The sequence below is a fragment of the Cololabis saira genome, chromosome 6, assembly GCF_033807715.1.
Source record: "Cololabis saira isolate AMF1-May2022 chromosome 6, fColSai1.1, whole genome shotgun sequence".
Taxonomy (NCBI): Eukaryota; Metazoa; Chordata; class Actinopteri; order Beloniformes; family Belonidae; genus Cololabis; species Cololabis saira.
The window spans coordinates 7,482,318-7,506,148 of NC_084592.1; the positions used below are offsets into that span (position 1 = coordinate 7,482,318).

The 23,831-nt window shown below is 40.5% G+C and overlaps 1 protein-coding gene across 3 annotated transcripts in view; it reads left to right on the forward strand.

The window, feature by feature from the left end:
- The window catches only part of sema5ba (sema domain, seven thrombospondin repeats (type 1 and type 1-like), transmembrane domain (TM) and short cytoplasmic domain, (semaphorin) 5Ba), a 310,185-nt gene that overhangs the window by 41,813 nt on the left and 244,541 nt on the right, over nucleotides 1–23,831 (forward strand). For all 3 annotated transcript variants that reach the window (XM_061723153.1, XM_061723155.1, XM_061723156.1), the window contains exon 2: nucleotides 12,830–12,895. The gene's annotated coding sequence lies outside the window, so the exon portion shown is untranslated. The remainder of the gene's footprint in view (nucleotides 1–12,829; nucleotides 12,896–23,831) is intronic.

Below are 23,831 nucleotides of genomic sequence, written 5' to 3' on the forward strand. Positions count from 1 at the left end.
CAGGTTGTACAAATTGTACCATCTTATATGTCAGAGTTGACCTTTAGAGGATTAGACAATGACAACGACCACAGGTTTTCATAGACGCTAAATGCTTCAACAAATGCAACTTCTATTTTTGTTGACTTCCAGTTGATGTGAATCCTGACTATACTAGTTTAGTTTATTGTTTTGCACAGTTATATACACAAAATATACAGGACATATCAAATATAAATACTATAGGTGCAGGAAGAGGCAAACAACCCAATGGGCTTATTTGAAGCCTCCACCGAAGTTATTAAAATGTCATGTGTTATAAAGAACACAAGATTAACATACAAAAACAAAAAGTATAACTACACAAAAGTGATGGCAAACTAATAATGCAATATATAAATAATAAAGAATAAAGACAAAAAGTGTGTGTGAGTGTGCATGGGATATTGTTTTTACAACTTATATTACTTATATTGACTCCTGAGCAAATAAGATGTTACATGTCACTATGAGTGAAACATAAAAAAAGAACATGGATACATAAACAACAATACATTAGGAAAACAGTTACAAAACAGCAGTCAAGTTCCTTCAAACGTCTTTTTTATAACATTTCAAAGAGGAAGAGTCTTTGCCAAGTGGGAAAAATCTTTCCACAATTTAGTCCCTAAATCTCGCAGAAAACTGACGTCTGCAAGTGAGAAATTTAGGAGGATGAAGATCTGAGGATTGTCGAGTTGAATAAGAATGAACCTGTGAATTTAATTTAAAGTAAGTCCTGAAAGACTATACTAGCATATTAAGAGAAATTATATATTTTTAAGGCGATGAATCTAGTTTAGCGTTTATTTTCCTCAGAGGCAGCAGAATACTGTGTTTAGATATTGAGTTCCCTTTTTATTGAGCGATCCTGTTCGGATATATGCGAGTTTTAATGAGATTTCGATGGAAACAATGTAAAGTGTTTGATTGTTAGTTGCCCTGTCAATATTTTGCAAAGGAGAGGAGACTTGAAGCATAACAGCAAAAGGATGATGCTATATCAAACTGACACAGCAACCCACTTATAAAAACAATCAAATATATCTTGTAAAATATAAAAAGAGAAATCTTTTGAGCAAAAGTCGAGTGGCTATGGCTAGAGTTAAGTGACAGAACTTACGGTTCCATGTGCAGCTGCAATAGTATTTAAAAGTAAGTTTGACTGAGACATGTATCAGATTTCTAATTGATCTTAATGGTCTGGTTCCCGTGTGCACACTTAAGTTATACTTGCAGTTTTAATACTGTTGTCCAGAAGGAGTGCTCTGATTACGTGACTGGTAGGTGCTCCATCTTTTTGTGATGGTAAATCCTCTGAAGAATAAATAGAGAACAAGAGTGAGGTGTATCTGTCTACAGCTTTATCTCTTAAACTAACTTTCCTTCAGCATTCATCCCACATGCTGCCTGTTTGTTCTTCCACTGTTCCTCAGTTTGTGACTTTTCTGTTTTGTTCATGTTGAGTTTATCCTCAGGCTGTAAGTACAAAGGATTGGATTGAGGTGTTTGGAGTGTTCTTTTTTTCTTTCACACTCATATTTGTACAGATAAGTTTTTCCAGAAAATCTGATAACCTCTCCAGGTTCTCTGATGTTGTAGCTTGTTTGTCTCGTTTTGCTCCGAATTGATGTTCCTTTCATGATGCAGCAGTGATTGGAAATAAAACAAGAAACAAAACCAACAAACACACAACCGAATGTTAAAACTATCCATGGTGCCAAAGTGTGGTGAGACTACCAATCATCTGCTTTCCACTTCCACTTTAACCTGTTTACTGCAGCGTACTCTTAAATTAAATACTTATGATTTTTGAAAACCGCGCAAATTTACACTTGTGATGGCTAAGCCCTGAATACAGGCATTGTGACGTACAGTAGAATTGTAAAATTGGTTTGATTCACTGCACGAATCGGCACAGATTACTTTTGTAATACTGTATTTGACCCGGTCTTTGTACGTTTAGACCGTATAGAAACGTAATTCTTGCCATTGTAAGAATGAGATGTACCTGCTGGATCTACTGCCCTTACTGTTTAACAACTTGTGCTTTTTATTATTTTACCTCTTTTCTTATCATTTTATTTCATTTTATTTGTTATTTACTGTTTAATTGTGTCTTGCCGCTTTTAATGTTGATGTAAAGCACTTTGAATTACCTTGTGTTGAATTGTGCTATACAAATAAACTTGCCTTGCCTTCCACTTCAGTGGGAAACACTTGGGTTTCCACACGTAGATTCTGCTAGTTTGGCATAATGCAGCTTCTTAGGGTGCTTTCAGACCTGTGGCCCGTTTGTTTTGTTCTGATTCAGGGGCTAAATCCATACAGTTGTTTTGTTTCTCGTTTGTGGCGTTTGTGTTCACAAGGCAGCCGTCTGTAGCGGTTCAAAGCTGTTAACAAATGCCATGAACCAACTGTTCTCTCATTGGTCAGAAATGAACGTGGAAGGAGTTTCCTCTTCCGTACCCCGGGAAAAACAACAATGGTTACAACCCCTTTCACATAGAGGGCGCAAAGTGCAGACCGCCGCCGGCTTTCCCATTCATTGTGTATGTGCTACCGTGGCGGCGCGCGAGAGGGCCCCTGCTGCAGCGTTTGCAGCGTGCCTGCCTAAATTGAATATTTTTTAATTTCACCGTGCCGCGCTGTGACGAAATCTTGGCGCGTCCAATAGGAGAGAAGGGAGAATTGAGAGAAGGGAGAAGATAGAAAGTTGTGTCCAATAGGAGAGAAGGTGGTGGAGGCTGCTCCGACTCTTCTCCTTGCGCCACGGTAGCACATACACAATGAATGAGTTGTGTCAGTTGCTGTGTGGATTATGTTCTTACTGCAAACGAACCGCTCCAGGTCTGGAATGGAAGCGAGCCGAGAACCTAACCCTAACCTCTCCTAGGATCTCGGCTCGTTTGTTTTGTCCCTCATCCGAGCGCGATTGCTGTGTTCACATGTACCAAACCAACCGATCTTTAGGGGGAAACGCTCCCTGTTTCAGAACAACTGCTCCAAACGGGACAGGTGTGAAAGCACCCTAAGGTTCCTAGGCCTCTTCCAGCAAGTCCCCCATGGCACAGAGAGCTCCAGGGTGTTGGCTGTGGTCAGAGCTGTGGACCACAGGACCAGCCCTGGCCTGAGATTAGTGGAGACTACTTCTGCTGGGCGGGTTAGCTGCTGGCCAGAGTCCAGAAGGAGGTCAAGGTCCTACTGGTGACCTGGTGGAAGGATGCCCATGTGGGTTCTGTCCTGCCTGGACACACATCATCCTTGTTTGGTTTTTTTCTTGTTATGAGTTTAGTTACTTACTACTTACTTACTCACTTAGTGGCAAAAAGTTGATGGTTTTCATCTTCGTCTTGAGAGACGTTGCCAGAAGTACTGTAGGTTTTTTGTTTTGAAAATGTCCCCCGAGTTCATCGTGTTGATTAGTCTGGTTGGATTTGTCAGTCAACAGTTGTTTAATCTATAAATGATTGGCAATAATCTTTTTTTCACCCCAAAGGCTTAAAATATCTACTTATATAAGAACTGTTTTATTTTTTCTAAAAACCAAACATTAAGACTGTGGCTGTGGTTAGTCATGTGTGGAGTCTGAAACTATGAAAAACTTCAATGGCACGTTGGTTGTTCAGAGGCGCCATCCCTCCGTCACATCTCTTCCAAGTGACGTTTCACACGCCGTTCTGACATTCATACAACATAACGGTGTCACATTCTAGTCAGAGTAGAACTTAGGATCACAGGAATGTGCTGTGTGGATGTGCAGCGCATTCTCTTGATCTCTGTATGTTAACAGGCACGTTTCTGCACAGATCTTTAGATTATGTGTGTGTGTGTAATGTAAAAAGAAAGAAAAGTATAGAAAATAACTTATGTATATGTTAGGGCTGGGGATCGATTCAAATGTCAAGATTTGATTCCGATTCTTAAGATTCAGAATCAATTATCAAGATTTGATTCGATTCCGATATTGATTTGGGTTAGTGTTATTAAAACTGTTTTTTCAGCTGTTGCATGAATTATATGACTGTAGTTATACAACATCTTAATACTGGTATTATACTAAGATTCAACAGCAAGTATTGCAGCTAATGATGCTGTAAGGACCAATCACCTCCCAGAATGCTGATAGAACTGCAAACAGAAACATCGTGTGGCAAAATTATTAAACAGATCCAGGGAGGAAACAGAGGACGAATGAAATCGGTTTTAATTTCCATTTTTGGTCTATTTCGGTTTTTAATTTTTGATAAATTTGGTTTTCAGCATTTTATGCAAATGTAACCCCAAGACAGTATATACAGTAATGAAATATAGACAATTTCTGCAATTATAACTGAACACTTTAATGTTTTCATAGCTTTAAACATATTTAAAGGCAAAAACATGGCACCAGTTATTCTCGTGTCCAACAAAACATTCATTTTTTTGGGCATAAACAAAAAAATACCAAAAGTTGTAATGAGAAAAAAAATCAATCTTTAGACATACAAATCGATTTTTAGGAATTAATATGAGAATCGATTTAGAATCGGAAAATCAATTTCTTTTCAAAACGGGCCTAGTATATGTATCATACATACAAGTTATGTTATGGCACTGTAGATGGGTGTTAGGTAAGGTGCATTTATCTAGTATTTCACAATGACTAAATGACTAATGAATAATTAGTATGATTAATAATGCTGCAACATTTTTGCCTTGATGAAAGGCCTTAATAGGTCGCAGGGTTTTGAACCATTTACACAGTAAATAAAACATGCTTTATGTCCCTGGTGCAAACAAAAACACCGATCCTCTCTGTGTGCTTCATAAAGAAGTTTCTTCAGTAACATTAACATGCTACTTTCTGGTAAACTGGAAAGCTGCGGGCAGTGATTTGCTTAATTAGACTTTTTTCCTTTAGTGCCTTGAGTACAACCATTCCAGTGTGGCTATTTGTGTATTTGTGAGCATGCGTTTGAAATAAACACGGGGAGTTTCTGATCTCCTGCGGTGTCATAACTTGCCTCTTTGTCGCCTTCCTGCTAAGTCTTCATTAAACTGTCTGTTACAGTAACCAGTACCTCCAGTTTAATTAGGAGAATTAGTTTGTCGCTGCTGGATTTGGTGGCAAACAGATGATATTTACGACAGAAATCATAGAGATGCTGTGTGGAGCTGTACAGTTTCAACGTGACTGGAAGTTTCAGATTGGACCGACAAAACTTCTGCTTTGACTGTCTCGCGCTGCTGGTGGAAAGACTGCTGGTTGTGAGTGTGCATTAGTACATGTGACACCACGAGTATAGAGGGAGAATAAACACCTCATCAACATGTGCAGTTCTTGAATAAACATCTGAATTTTTATAACAATCTTGGTGTCCCAACAGATAAGTATTTTGGCACAATTAGATTAATTTTTATCTAAATGAACACGTCTGTCCACATCACTTGACATTTTGGCGTGGCGTTGATGGCTCCCTGATACCGTTTCCTAACCTGGATCCTCAGTGCTCAGCCATAAATTTGTGTGAACCGCAGTGTGTGCAATTGCACCTGTCTGTGTGTGTGTGTGGGGGGGCATTATTAAGTTTTATGTAAAGTGCTTTGCGTTGCATTTTTACTTGTATGAAAAGCGCTAAACAAATAAAGATTGATTTGATTTTCTTTTTCGAGAAGAAAAAGACCCTCACGTGTGCCCAATGCAGAGTGTGATTCCTCAGTATTTGCTAGCACTGACGATTAGGACAGGTGTGTGTGTGTGTGTGTTGATGTCAGAGCTGCTCTGCCCAAGACACATTTTACTGTCCACTTCTACATACTTTGTTGTTAAGTGGTGCATGTTTTTGACAGGCTGTCATGTCAAACTGAACATGAAAAGTTGCTCCCTAAAATAATGAACAAGAGTTGTGCTAATTACTACTGCAACTACTATTACTGCTACAACTACAACTACCACCACTACTACTAATACTACCACTACTACTACTACTACTACTATTACTACTATTGGCCCTTATCCACTAGAACCTACTCAGCCCGACTCGACTCTCCTCCACTGAGTTTGGTTCTTCTCCACCAGGGGTCTAACATGCCGAGTAGATACTTTTCTGTAACTATTCTGCTGAGGTTCTAAGCTGCTGAGTGGGCTGTATCTGACATCATCACACTACAGGCCACTGATTGGTCGGGGGGTTGGAGTCAGACGTCTGAGTCAGGAGGAGGAAATCAGAGAAAGAGACTCTGACGGATTCTGGTTCATTTTATTTAACCAGCAACGGCAGCAAAAGTCTGTTTCATGATCCAACTCTGAGGTGCAGATGTTCATAAACCTGGTGCTGAGGAGAGAATTAAAAAGGGATCTAGACGGAGATAAGGAACGACCAGATCTACCAGGAGCTCTGTCTCTTCATAGCTGCTCACGGCTCCAGATGACTTTTCAGCAGCGCCAACACAAACTAACAAAAAAGCGTTGCTGCTTGAAGTTTCTCTCACTCTCATTTTTTAACTTGGTATCGAACACAAGCCACAGATCCAGCAGCACATCCATCATCTCCTCTAGGTTCTACATCTTTAGTGTTGTTGTCTTCTTCCTTTAGATCACACAATCAAATACTTCACTGCAGCTTCATTCCAACCTCCTACTTCGGATCTGGGTGCTGAATTGTAGTGGAAAAGAAACCAGGCTGAGTTGGGATGAGCCGAGCCGAGTAGGTGCTGGTGGAAAAACGCCATAATATTACTGCTAGATTTCTAACCTGATCTTTACTACTACTACTACTACTACTACTACTACTACTATTACTACCATTACTACTGTCATAGACACTTTTATCCAAAGCTACTTCCATCTGAGAGAACACCACAGCAACAATCATAGCAGGTCCAGATCAGAGCTGGTCAGACTGCTGAGAGTCCAGTTGGAACAGGTGCTGCCATGCTAGTGCTTTAAGGGTTTTAAGTTCCCGCCCAACACAACAGTCCCTTTATACAAGAAAATAACGTCTTAAAAGACCATCATACGATCATCTTATTGCCCAATCTTATAGATATTTGACACAGTCTGACCTTCTTAACGCAGAAAGATTGAAGGAATCCAATCACAAAGTGGTCTTTGGTTCTTGTGGCTATCATTTCACAAAGTCTTATTTTCCCCCATGCAATGATGCAGTAATGCATTTTTAATATTAAATGTGTGTTTTCAGCCTTCCCAAAAGCATCAGTATGGGTTCTACAACAACAATCTCTAAGAGCAGAAGTATAGTAGGACAAGCACACCTGCAGGGAGAATTGTGATGTTCTTATTCCTGTACAGAGCAGTGCCGTAAGACAGCAGAGATTAGTCATTAGTTTAGACTCTTTTCTCTTCACTTGGCTTTAGTTGTGACTGGCTGCGAGCTGCATGCGGTAGAATCCTGACGAGTGGAGAGATGACCAGGGCGGACATGCTGCTAGGAGGTAGTGAGTCAGTGGTTTACAGCAGCATCAGCAGCCGGATCAGATCAGGCCTAGACGTACAGCAGAGAAGAAGAGCCTCTCATCTGACTAATCCTCCTCAGCTGTCCTCTCCACCTCTATGAAACACAAGTGGATCTCCGTACAATATTTTGAATGATTATGACTCATTTGCCACTAAAACATACCTGGAGGCATGAGAGCGTGCAGAGAGGAGAGTTGCTGGAGGATCTATAAATATGTGATAGTCTTTTAGCTATCTCTAAGAACTTAAGGAGATGTTATATTTTAAATTTAGGGTGCTTTCACACCTGACCCGTTTGGAGCAGTTGTTCTGAAACAGGGAACGTTTCCCCCTAAAGATCGGTTGGTTTGGTTTATGTGAACACAGCAATCGCGCTCGGATGTGGGACAAAACAAGCTAGCAGAGATCCTAGGAGAGGTGGTCTCCGCTCACTGCCATTCCAGACCTGGGGCGGTTCCTTTGCAGTGAGAACATAATCCACACAGCAACACAGAAACACACAGAAACAAACTAGCCACACTTGCTTACGATGCTCCATAGTTGTTGTTTTTCCCGGGGTACAGAAGAGGAAACTCCTTCCACGTTCATTTCTGACCAATGAGAGAACAGTTGGTTCATGGTATTTGTTATCAGCTTTGAACCACTACAGCCTTGTGAACACAAACGCCACAAACGAGAAACGAAACAACTGTATCGATTAAGCCCCTGAATCGGAACAAAACAAACGGGCCACAGGTCTGAAAGCACCTTAGTGTAATTAACTCAGGATAAAAGGTATGTAGGCTATATAAGATTTAAAAAACGCACAACTCTCATGTGACACAATATTTGTACACATGATACTTCCATTTTTACCAGAGTATATTTGTGTTTGTTCATTTGTACTTGAGTAAACATGGGTTCAGGACAGTTTAGGCTGCTCGTTGATCAAGTTAGAAAACTGTGGCAGCAAAAACGAACACAAAAAATTTCCTTATGATACATTTATTTGGTTTTTGCCTGATCTTTTTTTGTTTGTTTGTTTTTGTTCCCCCTTTAATAATTCTGTGATATACTCATTGAACTGGGGGTGATTTTAATAGCTGCAGCCCAGCATTTGTATAATCAATCTCTTTTGTTACCAAAATCCAAGAACAGGCCATCAATCAAAGCAGATTTTCATCCCTGGTCTCTATTGATAGTTGTCATGGATTCACATTGCAGTCATTGTTTAATTGTTTAATTCGGATCCCCATTAGCTACATCATGACTGCAGCTATTCTTCCTGGGGTTCGCCAACATTTTAAAATAATACAGTACTAAACATAACATAATAAAAGCAAACCAAAATAAATTTCCACTCGATAAAGAGAATATCAAATTAAAAATACTCTGCAAAAAAAAGCAGAGACATTCCACTAAATGAAGAATGCGAAATGAGAACAAAACAAAACAAAAACACTGCACAGTTAAGAGTTCATCTGAGGTCATCAACAAGTCTGAAAAACAGTCCACGATTTCATTTCATTTGTAGTCTAGAACTTCACAACTGATCTAATACAGAAAAAAAATAAAGAAAAAAATACATTCAACAACAGTCATAACCAACTATGTTTCCATTTCCAGCAGGTCAGACAATCAGTCTCAGCAGCTTGTTTAAAGGAGCTTGAGGCCGGATTGTGGCAGGATTTTTTTTTTTTTTTTTTTTACCTTGTCTGCACACATATTATTGATTGATACCATGACGGTAGAAACCAAAAGTGTATATATGTGCATTATTACTATATGTAATATATACATATATATACGCACACATATGCGTACACATACATAAATATACACATACAAACCCAGTTTTTTTTTTTTTTTTTTTTTTTTTTTTTTTTTTTTTTTTGGGGGGGGTGGGGGGGGGGGGTGACGACATCCACTGCCAATCCAGGAAGCAGGAACACACGGAGACACACGTCAAGCACTGGAAATCTGCAACAAAAAAACCACAAACAAAGCACGAAACCGGCACGGAGCCATCCAAAACACGAACAGCAATCGACCTAAATCTTGAGATCTGATCGCAGTCTGAGCTAAGCTACCGCTACCGCTACCTAAACCCAAAAACTAGAGAGCCAGCATGCAGGTGAACAAGCCAGTGTGTATGTCTATGTGTGTGTGTGTGTATGTATATGATCATGCGTGTGTGTGTGTGTGTGTGTGTGTGTGTGTGTGTGTGTGTGTGTGTGTGTGTGTGTGTGTGTGTGTGTGTGTGTGTGTGTGTGTGTGTGTGTGTGTGTGTGTGTGTGTGTGTGTGTGTGTGTGTGTGTAATAAACCAAACAGGATTTATGAAAAAAATCCGTATACATTTTAAGTTTTCTAGTAATAATGTCAGATGAAGCGTTCCAAACCCAAAAGAATGATTCCTCTAGTGTATCTTTCCTTTGCCTTGAACAGGCTGTGTGCTGCAAAATGTGCTGCAATTCAGTCCCGAGTTTCCCGCGCTGGCTGCGGATGTGACGTCACATGACGCTGCATGCACGTTCTCCCCGTTCTCCCGTGCCGGCTTCACTGTTGGCTGCAGTACCCCCGACGGCCGTCGTGGTGAAGGGTGGCGCTAGAGAGTCTCATTTCTTAAAAGGAGCCTCATGCTCCTTTAAGTGATCTCTATTTCAATGTTCTATCATTGTTACTTATACTGATTCAAAAGATGTTGCTTAACTAATAATGTGAATGTTCTTATGCTGTTTGTTTGTGTGATGTGTTTGGGAAATGAATTCCACTCATGGCCCTGGACACAACAGTCCTTTTAACAGCACTAGAATTCACATTTGGCAGTGCAAAATATCCTCAAGTTGCAACTTTTATTTTTGTATGAAGGAGTCCGATTCCGGGTCACCGATGAAACGGCTCATGAGAATCTCTTCTCACTTTTTACAGTGGAGAAAGCATGACGGAGAAAAACCCCACACCAACTTTTCTGATCACGGGGAGTTTTTTGTTTGAGCAGAAACTTCCTGGTGATCGCCCCTAAACTCTCAGCTTAGCTGCAGAGAAAATCCGCTTTATTGCATTTGTCTACCTTGTCTCAGGCTGTGCAGTGACTTGGCATCAGGCTGGAGGATTTGGATGAAGAAAGTCAAATTTTTATGCTTAATTAAAAAACAGTTTTGATCAATATTTCATTGTCTTATTCAGGGATGCTTTAAAACAGCATCTGTGGATTCCTGTTAACCCATTAAGAAAGGATGCAGCTCATCCTGGTATCTCTTCTTCACACCCCGAGTGTGATTTGCATGTTTCTTTTTCTCCACATCAGCATTGATTTCATGTCGCATGACAATTATTTCTCCTTGGATATCTGTGAACATAAAGGCAACGGCAAAATGGTGAAGGTCTCAGAGGCTGTGGAGTAAATGACTTGCAGAAAATCTTAAAATTGAATTAAAGCTGCAAGCAGTGATGAACGGGCCCTCACACCCTTGTGCACGTTCAGGCTGCAGTGGAAGCTTGTATGACTTGATGTAGATTCTTCAGGTCTGGACATTTAGCGGATGAAACCAGCCACGACTCTCTATATCAAACCATTCAAAAGTTATGGCAGAAAATAGGAGCTATCAAATATGGACAAATCAGATGAAGGGGCGGGGCTAATTTTCACCAAATATTGTCAAGGACTCAAAACCGAGTCTGATGACACCACCCACGAGTCTTTATATCAAACCATTCAAAAGTTATGGCAGGAAGTAGGAACTATCAAATATGGACCAATCAGATGAAGAGGGGGCACGCTTTATGGCGTCTAGCGTCGCCACGGTAACGCTTTTGAAAGAGAAAAGTAATGCGCATCGTCGCAGGATGGAGACGCACATTTTGATGTATAACTCACCTGGGTGCACGTTACGGTTCGGGCGAAGGAATGGCATAAATTGCACCAAAATTACACAATTAATTGGAAACGGCCGACTTCCTGTTCGGTTTCGGCCATGGCGCCAAGAGACTTTTCTTTAAGTTGCGACATGATACAGGTGTGTACCGATTTTCGTGCATGTACGTCAAACCGTATTGTGGGGCTTGAGGCACAAAGTTTTCTAGGGGGCGCTGTTGAGCCATTAGGCCACGCCCATTAATGCAAACCATTAAATATCTAATTTTTCGCCAGGCCTGGCTTGCATGCTAAATTTGGTGACTTTTGGGGCACGTTTAGGGGGGCAAAAAGGCCCTCCTTTCGTCGGAAAAATAAAAACGAGAACTCCTACAGATACAATAGGGCCTTCGCACTGTCAGTGCTCCGGCCCTAATAATCTAGTGTCACTTGATGCTTTTAAGATTCTTCTGAAAGACTTGGAAGCAAGTACAACTGGTTGTAGATGCTTTGACTGCTGATTGTGTCTGTGATCTGCATTTCTGATTTGTTTTAAACTGTTTTGATATTGTTTGTTTGCGCAACTTTATGTTTGTGATGCTGCCTGTCTTGGATGGGACTCTCTTGTAAAAGAGATTTTTAATCTCAACAAGACTTTTTCCTGGTTAAATAAAGGTTATAATAAAATGTTCCAGTGGTTTTACAGTTGTGGCAGATAAAAAACAACAACAAAGGTTTTAGGACGGTATTGGAGTTTCCTTTTTGTTTTGTTTTGTTTGGTCACAGCCTTGAATACAGAGAAAAGTATATTCTTAATACAGTAACTATTCCCGTGATGCGCATCAGCATCAGCAGCAGCGTCCTGTGTTCATCGTACATCATAGCAGTCATCAGTCTCAGTGAAGGAAACGTACGGCGTGAATCGTTCCATATTTTAGTCATCTTTGCTGTTCTGCATGGAGGTGAAGGAAACGGTGGCCGTATCAACGCCGTGGACGGCACAAGAGGGATGGCATGTCTGAGCCAGTCCTTCAGGTTGCCCGAGAAACCGGCCCGGGCTATTTGTTCCAATTTGCTCTGTGGCATTGAGATCAAAAAGCTTGGAACCACCGCTAATATGCTCTCGGCATATTAGCATCTGTGTTTGTGACAACACAGCGGGACATCTGGTCTCCTCATTTACATCTTTATTGTTCACTTACAGTTTTCAATGACATACAAGGCCCCTTGTGTTAGAAGCGATTTTAGGGGTTCACGAGTTTCAGCGCTGTCAAACTTTCTGATTTTGGTTTAGTCCTCTCTGGCCTTGACTGGCTGCTCCCCGTTTCCCTCCACCCTCCACCCCCACGGAGTGTCCGTTTAAATACCATTCCTGCTCCGCCTTCTGCTCCATTGAAAAGTTGGCGGCTTGTTTACGAGAGTGCTACTTTGTGGCCCTGCTTCTGTGAAAAAGGAGGCGAAAAAGTGCATTGAAGACTCACCCCTCCCCCAATTCTTTCTCTCTCTCTCCTTCTTCCAGAATAAGTTTGAAAAGGATAGACGGCCCTCTCAGCCCCGTCCCTACGCCCCCAGTGATGCTTAGCTGGTGAGTACGCTTTAATCTTTCTCATTCACAACTTTCATGCTCTCTATGCATTTCTTCCACTGATTTTCACAATCTTTTTATTCGAACTTCTAATTATAATTTCTTTGACAGTTTGACTTTATGTGCCAACAACAAACTTCTCTATGGCCTTTTGTGCCTTTTCTGTCATCCACACTCCTCCTTGAACCAGAAACTTTAGTGGCTTTGTAGTGATAATTGGTAATATTTATACTGTGGTGTGTGTGTGTGTGTGTGTGTGTGTATGAGAGAGAGATAACTCTCCACTTTGACCAAATGAAATCAGTTCTAAAGTAATATGGAACATATTGAACTGGGGGTGACTGAGAGAGAAGTGTATCGGCAGAGGAAGTTCAAAGATGCAGCTGAAGTGAACCGCTCCATTTCACTATCCGCCACGTCTCCTGACCCGTGCATCCATGTGTGCACGAGTGTGTGCAGGAGTGTGTGAACGAGTGTGTGCAGGAGTGTGCACCTGTGTCTGTCCCGCCTGTAATGGACAGAGCGGACTGAAATCCTAATGAGACACAAGCGCACACTCACCTTGTGAAATCACCTCCAACAGACTCGTCCCAAAGTCACTATCTACTTGGTATGTGAGCAATGACAACACTGACGCTCAAAAACATGTCCAAGCAGCAGTTAAGTTGAACAGCTTTGCTGGTTTACCTGATATTACATGAATAAGTACACATGATATTGTACATGAAATGAATAACTCATCGTACAGCTGCTCATAGTCTAACTAGTGATGGCCTAAAAGCAGAGGACTCCTTTCAGGGTGTTTTGTAAGATGTGTATTGACAAATTAAGATTATTATAATATAATGTTTGTGATTTTAAAGATTTTGTGGCACTAGTGGCCTTTATTTGAAGGTAGTTGAACAGAAAATGGGTATAGAGCAGGGGTCACCAACTATATTTGTCAGAGGGCTTGAATTTTACCAGACCTTGGGGGCCGGACCCTCAAATGAAAATTTAATAGAAATCTAATTTTGGTATAACATTAATTTTTGATGTTTATTGTTTATATATTTTTTCCATTTCATTACAAATCTGAAGGCATTTTTAGCGTTTATGAGTCAGTCTCCTGTCACCTAAACCATAGTCATCCACCAGGAGTGATGGAGATATTTTGCCTCAACTCAATTAAGTCAACTTTATTTATAGAGCACTTGAAAAGGATAGGATAGGATAGGAAAAGGCCTCTTAACAGGTAAAATGGCTCTCAAAGGCCACGAAACGAAAAGTTAATGTGGAAAACAGATCCTTTATCGATGAATGGACTGAAAAGTAGCATTCATCATGCCAACCTTCCCAAATGCGTCACCTGTTTACCTCATTTGCAACGAAACTGTTGCTGCTGATCTTCATAATTATGGAATTCAGTCGCGGGCCGGTTTGGACGGTTCGGCGGGCCGGATTCAGCCCGCGGGTCGCCAGTTATAGTTGATTGATATGATATGACATGATAGTCAACCCGCTGAGCTATCGGGGGCCCCTATTATATAATGTTTTTAAATATTTTTCAATTCCACTTGATGAAATATTTCATTTTTGTCAGGAAATGACATCTTTCGCTCAGACATCTCCCACCCAAAGTCCTCCTCGACATGTATGATGGTAACCTTTGGTTTCCATGCATTTACTAATCTGGGCTTGGATCCCCTGGCACCTCCTCCAGGTCCTCCAGGAGGATTGCCAGTGTGATGCCGGGCCAGCTGAGAGGCAGATGTGACGGATTATATCTGTCACATATCTCTTATATCTGTCAGCCATGCATGGTATGATCAGTTTCCTTCAGCATGTCCTAGGTCCACCTCAACTACTGTAGCTCGTCAGGGTGAACGAACACCTTTACCGGGGCTCTGAATTTGCTAATTAAATCCAGATATGTTATTATTTGTATTTATTTATTTATTTTTTTGCTGCTTTATTTTTTATGTATTTATTTAGTTACTTATCATTAAGGAAGTTAGCATCACAGCCAGGGGCGTAGCACCAAATCCTGGGCCCCATACATAAACTCCCTGAAGTGTCTAAGGCCTCTATACAAACATTAAGAATACATTAATATTCCTCTTTTATCATCATATAGCCAAACATCAAAACGAAGTACACGTAATAAATTGCTCTAAAAAATAGTTTTAACTGTGTAGGCCTAAGCTCACCTCCACTCAAGTCTGCAGATACACAGGTACTTTCAGTTTAATTTGATTAAAGTAACTTACTTTTGCACAAAGCCCTAGCTTTAACAAAAATAATAGAAAGAAAAGAGTTCATCTTTTGCAATTTTATGAAAAATTTAGTTAATTTGTATCAAAAACCGGTTTCGAAAAAGTCTAAAATGTCACAGTGAATCCATTTTTTTAAATTTTTTTTATTTCAGATGAGACGAAGAGTTGACTAATTCCTGTTTGATTCCCTTTTTATCTGTTTTTGCATTTTAACGGGTTGCCTTGTTGATGGCTTTACTGATAAATAACTTTAGACACATAAACTATGACTTGTTCATCTAATGTAGCTAGGAAAATGTGTGAAAGTGAAATAAAAAGTAAAAGAGCAAAAAATATGAATTAATCAGCCTGTGAAAATGTTGAGATGGATAATGGCTTAATTGGAAATCTCTACATCCTCTACTGTTGACAGTAATCAAGTATTCCCTTATACCGCAGTAGCGTAAGCAAAACTGTATTAAAAGATCACATATGCTTGGACATCTGGCTCTCGGAGAGTATATGAACAGCAATTTACCTTGTTTTTTGATTTGGTTTTGATGTAATAAAAACCATGGCTCAAAATACTCAATTGCAATCAAAAAATAAAAAAAAAAACAAAAACTAGACACCTGTTGCCCTGAATTGATTCATTATCAGATGCCCGGCCATTTCCACTCCAATCTCCCCCACTTCTGTCTCCAAGTATTTAATTTCCCTGAAGAACAACCCTGACATTTGCTTTTGCTCCGTTGTTGCAGAGCACTTGCCTCCCGCTCTCCCGGTCCGCTCAATTCAATTTGTGGCCTAAATATCTTTCCCTAATATATGTCATTGGAGTAAAGCGGCAGTGCTCCCTCTCTGGCGGCTTTGAAGAAGCTCTGCCGTGTTTGTCTTGGCTCTCTCCGCTCATCGGGGAGCAGATCAGGGGCTCCGGTCGTGGTTGGAATGCTTTCACCTCCAGCCTTGCCCGTTGTTAGCCGATATTTAGTTTGGGATGACAAAAAGCCGGAAGAAAACAAGCTCCTATCAGGCCAACGAGAGAGAGAACGGGTGGAGTGATCAGTAAAAAGTGTTGGGAGACTCATCCCCGGGATAGGGACTCTCTTTTAAAGCGACTCTGTTTGTGGCCCCTAGGGCCGAATTAAGGGAACGCCATTATCCCTGGCAAATTACCACGCTGTCTTTGTGGTGCAGCCACGGTACATTAGGGTCCCTCAAAACGTGGCCGAGCCGCGCTCATTCAGCTCACAAAAAGAGGGGCCGCTGGCAGATCTTTGGCCTGACTCACAGAGGAGGCATTCACACCCGGCCGGGAGGTGATGCTGACAGCAGGGATGGTGATGGAGAGCTTCTCCTGAGATGAGTAGAAATCACTCGGGCAAAGGCTGATCGCAGTCTTAAACCACATGCCAGCCCATGATGTCATTTGGCTTCATCTCAGGGTTGATCAAGTGTGGAGATGATGGATCTGACCGAGAGGCTTTTCATGCCAGGTAGTGCCAGGACCTGCCTGTAGTCATCCATTTGGATAGGGATCTAACCTTTCAGTGCCCTGATTAGTAAATTAATTACCGTATTTTCCGCACTATAAGGCGCACCTAAAAGCCTCTAATTTTCTCAAAAACCGGCAGTGCGCCTTATATATGATCATTACGGTAATTTCTGTTACTGTAGTCAGTAACGGCGCTAAAAACGTCAGGAATCATCGTCAGGACTCATATAATGGAGACTTTGACGAGACGGAGCAAAGCTGGTTTTTATTTTGTTAATAAAGTTTGACATACAGTACTTTTCTTCTTGTTTTTTTTTTTTGCATTTGCTGTAGGATTTTGTAGCATTTCCTGTAGCGCAGCTCCATCAGGTAGATACGTAACTCAACCCCAGCCACTATAGTACGGTATTTTACCAGATATTTAGTGCGCCTTATAATGCGGTGCGCCTTATAGTGCAGAAAATACGTAGTGAATTAATTAGGTATCAACTAGGGATGGGCGGTATGGACTAAAAAATGTATCACGATAATTTCTGGCATTTATCCCGATAACGATAAAAATGGCGATTAAAAAAAAAAAAAGCCAATTCAACTCCACCTTTGTAACTATAAATCTATCACCACATTCAGTCTTTGGAGCCCCCAAATCACTGCTCTAAAAGAATACTAAATGTTAATAAACTACACCAATTAAATTGAATGAATAAAAACCAATTAAATGAGTTACACCTGTACTGCAAAACTGTAATGACTGAGATGAAAAAAGTTTGAAATGTAAGAACAGATTCAACATTTATTCAAACAGTGGGGTAACAGTGAAACAGCAAAAGTATCATTGTCCTTCAAGTTTTCTTAGATTATAAAATCACAAAGTAGAAAAAGATACAACCTGATAAATAAAGAAACAGATCAAATAAATAAAAGTTCACTGAAAATAAAATCCTATCAGTGATGACTTCTTCTAATATAAATAAAATGTGCAAATTAACCTGTGGTTGGAACATGCCACAAATTAGATACTATTGCAATTCTTTTTCGTAATAGTCAATAAACGTTATATCAAAATGTAACAACCATTTCCTTCTGTTTTTGCAGACTCTGCACATAATAGATGATGTTTGCTCCTCGTTTCTCTTTATAAATCCAAACCAGTTCCAGATAACGGAGCCTTGTTTAACAACAAGCTCCTCGCTGTCAGATCCGCCTTCCGCCATATTTGTTACACAAAAACGTCATCAATGGGAATTTATCATTTTTACCGCGAGATGACAAATTCTTACCGTGGGGAATTATTTTGACGATATATTGTGAACGGTAAAATATGGCCCAATCAACAAAGTATTAGCTTACCCAAAATAAAATAAAGTGAAAGAATATCTTTCAGCCTCATTCTCAAATAAACCCGGCTGCTGCCAGAGCTTTTTCTCATGTCAGCCAGCGAGTCTCTTGTCGTATTATCATGCAAGTGTGTTCAGTTTTTTTGCAAATTACCAGAAGACGGCACTCGAGCAGCCACAGTCTCTCCTGCAGGAAGAAGAGACGAGGAGGGGGGGCCCGACTTGTACAGCTTCTCCTCATGTCAAATTTCCAGTGAGCCAACAGAAGCAGGCTGTGGAATGTAAAACAGATGGTTGGTGCCTGAACACACTTTTAAAACCAGCAGCGTTCTGGTTTGCTTCAGATATCCCCCAACGATTTATGGCTGCAGTTTCGTGTTGAAACAGTGCGTCATCCCCTCAGTCAATCAACAAAGAAATGAAACGAGCATTTTCATAAGTGCTCACTTGTTTTCAAGAGCGTTTTGGTGCTGCTCCCTCTAAAATGTGGATTTTCTGCTTCACATAGCATGACATCACCAAATGTGTTGCAGGTGACTCCATTACTTGAGAAATAATAGATCATGTCAAGTGAGAGAATTACATTCACAGTATGAAATTGTTCCACCAAGGACATATAATTAACTTTTTTCTGTGACAACAGGCAAACTTAAAGTTTTGTTGGCAGACATTTTCCACTCTCTGTGATAAATGGTATTTTTCTCTTTTATCTATTTATTTTTTGCTCTGTCTTATGATTGTATGTTGTATATTTTTTCTCTTTATCTATTTATTTTTTGCTCTGTCTTATGATTGTATGTTGTATTTCTGGGTGTTTTATTCTGTAAAGCACTTTGGCTCACCTAGAGGTGGCTGTAAAGGGCTATATAAATAAAGTACATTTACATTTACATTCTCCATATGGCACACTAACACATTAAGTGTTTATAGTATTGAGAACATTCAGATTTGCTCTTAATGCCAGAGATTCCTGCATTCTTGCTGTGCGTGCAGACGTGTTGCACTGGTTTTGCTACGAGGTGAAGCTCCAGGGGGGACTTTACCTCTCCCTGGGGGTGTCTTTTATGCATTTCTGATGACCGGTCTTGTGTACATTGTGAAGAGGTTTAACTTCTCATTGGAGATGATGTGTGAAGGAAACTGCTGCAAGGTTTATCCCAAGTGCACGCCGTATTTTCTCCTGCTGCAGCTGGTTCAGACTCACCGTTGAGCAATCAGAGTGGATCCAGTGGGCATGAAACTGTTACATCAAGTTTTCACCAAATGCCTATAAATTGAGAAAGCGCTACGAGCTATAATGTCAAATTCTTTAAAGGGGCTAAACAAGAGTGCCGCTGAAGGCACAGTAAAACTCCTGGTGTGTGAAATATTTCATCTGGACACTTTGCCTTTAATTTACCAGCTAATCAACTGGAGGTTTCACCTCCGGGATTGATGTGTCTCCTTTTTATTTTTTGTCCCCGCGATAGGTGGGAGATTTCATTACCGTCCAACATTGTTTCCTGTTTTTTATGAAGTCGGTCCCTCTGCTGGAGTTGATGAAGGGAGGGAGGAGGCTTTTGTCCTGAGGCTGTGGCAGAAACCCTGAGCCTGTAAATCCTGTGTTGATCTTTGGATCATTAAGCAGTGAGCCCTGACTCCTTTGGTTCTTTATCACCAGGCCTGGATCCCAGGCCATAATGGAGGCTAACTGGCTAATGATTAGCTGTCTCCTGCAGCCTCTGCAGAGCTGCTGCTGCTGTTGCCGGAGTGAAAGGGAGGAGGGATGGAAAACATAAATCTCTCCTCTGTTTGTGTTTGTCTGACTTTCTCTATTAGGAACTGAAACTATTGACAAACTCATTTTTTCTTTCTCTTTCTCCTCCAAACAAAGCTCAGATGAGTTTCTGTCCATACGTGTGTGCACTTTGTTCATTTGCATTTTTACCATAAACAGTGATGCATTTATCAAACACTACAAACTAAAGACAAAGAGGCTTTATTTTTCTAGAACTCTACAGACATGTGATTATAATACAATTAAGGCTCTGAATCAATGACTACGTTTACATGCAGTCAAAATTGGGGTTAAGGTCAATATTCCGGTTACTGAAACATTGGGAATAATCTGTTTCCATGCGTGAATAAACAGGGTTATTCCTGTTTACATGGTAATTAATTATTTGGGATATCTGGATCAAACCAGTGACACACAGAGAACGTCATGACGCAATTCCCGTCATTTCAACTTCTTCTTCCTGTATCCAAATTCAAAACAACAAAAATAACAGCAGCACGGAGGATAATCGGACCCGCTGGTACCGTTTTGTTTCTCGTCCCTGTAGTTCTCCTTTTCCAGCGTCTTCCAGCGGAGCTTGATCTGGTCTGGCGTTCCTACAAATCCTGCTTCGTGCAACTTTTCGCTCACCTTTTTGTAAATCTTCTATCCCGGTACTTTCTACCGTCTACAAATGCAGAAATGTTCATATCCTTCATTACATTTATGAAGTGATTAGTCTCCTCCTGGTCTTGTGTTTCTCCGTGTTTATAAGAACTTCCTGGACTCAAAAGACCAGGATTCCTTGAGAAAAGAACATGCTCAGAAAACAAATTCCTGTTGCTTTTGATGGGGATATTCCGTTTAGCGTTTACATGACCCAATATTCGGGTTAGAAAAGGAGTAACCCAGGGGTCATATTTGGGTTTTTAAAAACCGTAATATGAGCAAATTCCAGTTATTCAAAGGGGTTATTGGTGTTTACATGGCCGTGCGCAAACGGGTTATTGCTAATATTCTGGTTAGAGAAGGGTTATTGATGCATGGAAACGTAGTCGGTGATATACACGAGGCTCTCCACTTGCAAAAATGAGTTAGCATGAGAGCTAAGCTGTGGATGAGGCTAAACTGGACTTATGCCTCTGTATCAGGGATCAGTGTTTCCAGACGGAGATGTCCAGTCCACTGTAGAGGTTTTTGCTTTCCATACACTTTAGCAACGATACGTCTGTAAAGGAGGCTTTGGTATAAATATCATTTTCTGATGACATTGCATATACACTGTATATCATTTTGCTCCTTGACTTGGAGAGAGGATGGAAGTGGAATCCCACAGCCTCAGAAAAAATGGGTTCACTCATACATACCGTATCACAGAACGTGTGTATGTCATTTTACTTTCATGCTTTATTTCCACAACGTACTGTATGGCAATGGCACCAGAGGTTTTATTTACAGTCTTGTATTGATTGCTAAAAACCCACGTGTTTTGACCGTCCTTCCAAACAAACCCGCCCTCTGTTCCAGGAGATGAGTTGCAGTATCTTCCCTCCACATGTGTCTTGTTGACGTGTTTGTGTAAGCCCTGACTTGTGGCCCGCAACCTTCCAGCACGCAGCTATAAATCCAGCTTTAGTGTGTTAACATCTTTTAAATCCTATTAGAAACCCTTGATTTATTTTGGGCTAAATCAGCCTCAGCTGAGTCAGACTACAATCAGAAACTTAACTCTCTCCTCTGTCGGCTTTTAATTCGGCGGGAAAAAGCACTTTCCCCACAACGTGAACACTCCAACAGTGATCCCTGGCTGTAAACTTGCTGTTTGCCATTTAATCACTCAGTAAGGATTAGTGGCACTGTGGTTTTTTTCCTCTTTTTCTAATTATAGAACAGGACTGTGCACTCTCCTCTTCCGTGGGGTCAGATCTAGCCCACCAGGCTCTCAGCCAGCCGCTTACTCGCAGCAGCTCTCAAACGCTGCTATCACAAGTTTTTTTCTTGTGTGCATTTCCAACTTGATCTCATTTTTCACGTCATTTTTTTTATGCCGTCTTTTCTGTCAGAAAGTGTCTGTTTCTCCCCCTCACTCTATTTGAGTTTTCCGACTAAAACTTATCATTTGGATAAAATAAAATGCAATGAGGTAACTGTCAAAATAAATAACATCCTCCATCGAGGAGGAAACGAGGAATAGCCTGAAAGAAAAGGACAACCATTCTTTTCCCCCCCCAAACACAATCAATCAGTTCCCTTTCACATCTTTTCATTCTTGGCAAACAATGCTTTTGATTAACCCCTCTGGGAAAAGCTCATTATGCATTTCCATCACAAAGGTGTCTGTAAGACACTTGGATTTGAAATGCCAGCGAGAGGGGGAAAAAAAAGCATAGATCAAAAGAATATATTGAGCAGTGAAAGAGAAAAATAGAGAAATGATGGCTGTCATTTCCAGCTCCTGCGGCCAGATGTGCGTCCTGCTTTGTTGATGACTAGAATGCGTTTTTCTAAAAGGGCGACGGCTTCACATCCAGTCTGTAAACTAAAAAAACAAACTTGAAACAGACGTATATGCAGTGGGGGATGCAGAAGTTTGAGATAGGAGTCTTTTTTTTCATTTTTTGCTTGCAGTTCCATGGATGCCCACGCACATTAAAATGTTTTATTCTGCCACTTTACCTAGATGAAGTGAGCTGCAGCAAAGGGACTTGATTATGTATGTATGAGTTTACTTTTTATTATCAGAGTCTGTTAAGGACTTCCATGAGATCCACTCTAGTGGAATCAATTTCACCATTTTCAAAGGACTCCTCGGAAATGATTCAATCCATTTTTAATCAATCAAAACACCTTATTAGACCAGAGTTTAGAGTTGGCTGTTTGCTCTCTCTCATAAGTCATTTGAGGAGCGGCTGATGTGGAACTACATTTGGCTGTCAGAATATTGTTCTGCAAAATAACATCATTTGTCATTGCTTGTGTAATGCTACGTACACACCCTGTTTAAATGGTCGCTGACGGTCACGAGGCTCTCGGTTTTAAACTTGGTCTGAGCCTTCTGGGTGCAAACACGTTGAGCTCACCCAGAGAGAGATGGAAATATGAGTTCTTAATTCTGTTGGGCTTGTTCATGGAGCTAAACAATTATTTGAGTCCAATCTCTTGTATTTCCTCTGATGTTTAAAGGGGACCTTTTATGAAAAACAGGTTTTTTCTTGCTTTAACATATATAAAGTGGTCTCCCCTCAGCCTGCCAACTCAGAGAAGGAGGAAAGCAACCAAATTCTGCAGTGTGATGTGGATCTACGAGCCGTTCAGATTCTGCTCCCGTCGTTACGTAACGACAGGAGCAATGCGTGAATCTAGGGCTGGGTATCGATTCAAATGTCAAGAATCTATTCCATTCCGATTCTTAATATTCAGAATTGATTATCAAGATTCGATTCGATTCGATATTGATTTGGCTTAGTGTTATTTAAAATGTTTTTTGAGCTGTTGCCTGAATTATATGACTGTAAAATAACTAGTGAAATAATAATTTCACAATAATTATTGTGAAATAATTAAGAAATAAATAACTCTAACAGGCCTTTCAATATCCATTTAAAGTGCAAAAAAGAAAGAAATTGCAACAGTTCATGCAGTAAACAAATCATTTTGGCTTATCTAATTTATTCTGTCACCACGCACACATATTGCCATGAAGCACCTGGCATTTTTCAGAAGTTTCATGAAAAACTGTGTGTCCGACTACTGGGATTAAAGTTCACCTGGCGAAAATGATGAAGGAAGAAAAAAAAAAAAAAAATCTAGACATAAGAATCGATTTTTAGGAATTAATATGAGAATCGATTTAGAATCGGAAAATCGATTTTTTTCAACACAGGCCTACGTGAAACCACGCCCACAACTAACTCCGCCGGCCGGATCTTCTGCCATTTTTTCATAGCGGTGTATCGCGTCATTCAGGCAGCCAATCAGCACAGAGCCTCATTATCATAGCCCCACCCATAATCCTGCACAGATAATGAGGTTAGAGAATGAGAAGATAAAGACATGGCTCAGAGGCTGAATTTCTAATTTATTTAGCAAAAACAATCAAACGCTTGTTTTTAAG